The following is a 737-nucleotide window of genomic DNA, read 5'->3' on the forward strand; positions in this document are numbered from 1 at the left end:
TTTTTAATTTTCAAAATCAAATCTTTTTAAAATGTTTTTCAAATCATATCTTCTCAATCACATCTTTTTAAAACCAATCATATCTTCTTAACCACATCTTTTTCAAAATAAATTTTCAATCAAATCTCTTTGATTTCTAATTTCAAAATCTTTTTCAAAAATCACTTTATTTCTTTCCCACTTTCATTTTCGAAAATTAAGTAATGTTTTTCAAAAATGTTTTCAAAATTTCTACTTAATTTTTGAAAATCACTTCCCTTCTTTTCACATCCTTCTATTTATGGACTAACACTATTCCTTAATGCAAAATTCGAACTCCATCTCCTGTGATAAGTTCGAATTTTTTCTACTCCTGTCTTCTACTCTTCTTTTCCTCTGACACTTCAAGGAATCTCTATACTGTGACATAGAGGATTCCACATTTCTTGTTCTCTTCTCTCTCATATGAGCAGGAGCAAAGACAAAGGAATTCTTGTTGAGGCTGATCCTGAACCTGAAAGGACCTTGAAGAGAAAGCTAAGAGAAGCCAAAGCACAACTCTCTTTAGAGGACCTGACCGAATTCTTCAAAGGAGAAGAACACATGGCAGCTGAAAACAACAATGCCAACAATGCAAGGAAGGTGCTGGGTGACTTCACTGCACCTACTCCCAATTTCTATGGGAGAAGCATCTCTATCCCTGCCATTAGAGCAAACAACTTTGAGCTTAAGCCTCAACTAGTTTCTCTAATGCAACA

The sequence above is a fragment of the Arachis duranensis genome, chromosome 10 (assembly GCF_000817695.3).
Source record: "Arachis duranensis cultivar V14167 chromosome 10, aradu.V14167.gnm2.J7QH, whole genome shotgun sequence".
Lineage (NCBI taxonomy): Eukaryota > Viridiplantae > Streptophyta > Magnoliopsida > Fabales > Fabaceae > Arachis > Arachis duranensis.